The 749-nt window shown below is 43.5% G+C and overlaps 1 pseudogene; it reads left to right on the top strand.

Annotated features, from left to right (window-relative positions):
• Positions 1-113, top strand: part of LOC115208894 — a 119-nt pseudogene extending 6 nt beyond the window's left edge.
• The last annotated feature ends 636 nt before the right edge of the window (positions 114-749 follow it).

Raw genomic sequence — 749 nt, 5'->3', positions numbered from 1 at the left:
GTCCATATCATGTTAAATGCACCGGTTCTCGTCCGATCACTGAAGTTAAGGATCGTCGAGCCTAGTAGGTGCTTAGATGGGTGACCGCCTGGGAAACCTGGGAGCTGTAAACATTTCATGCCCTGATGCAGTACCAGGCAGTGGCTTCATGGTTTCTGATCTTAACTGATTGGAAGTGTCATTATGTACATAGTTTTGTCTTGGTATAAAAGATGGGCTACAGCAAATATTCGGCTCAATACAACAGTTTTGCTTGTCAGTTGTTTGACCTTAACCAGTTGAGCATGTCCCTTAGTGGCTGACGATATGTGCATCTCTGTTAACGAGCAGATGTAGTCGGGGAGCATCATAGCCATGTGTTGAGAGGAATTCTTTGAGGTTTGGATAATTCACCTCTGGAAAGATGGGTGTTTCGTGCAACATCCTTAAACAACCCTTATTCAGGGACCTTTTGAGCGGGATGGGCTACTCAACCTGAAGAAAATTCTAACTGGGCCCCACCTGCAAGGTCATGTGCAGTTTTTCTTGATATGAGATCACCATGTCGCGCACATATGGTTGTGATGCATGTGCCTGGTGTGCCCTTATCAGACGGGTAGTCGTGATGAGTATACTGGCCTTCGTATATTTTACCCGAATGTCACTTTAATGGTATGCACTGCTCTCTCACTCAGTAATAATGATAATAATAATAATGACGATGATGATTATTATTATTTCATTTGTTTGCCACAAAGGCGAAGGATTTG

The sequence above is a fragment of the Octopus sinensis genome, linkage group LG2, assembly GCF_006345805.1.
Source record: "Octopus sinensis linkage group LG2, ASM634580v1, whole genome shotgun sequence".
In the NCBI taxonomy this organism is placed as follows: Eukaryota; Metazoa; Mollusca; class Cephalopoda; order Octopoda; family Octopodidae; genus Octopus; species Octopus sinensis.
This window is presented reverse-complemented; position numbering and strand designations above follow the sequence as displayed.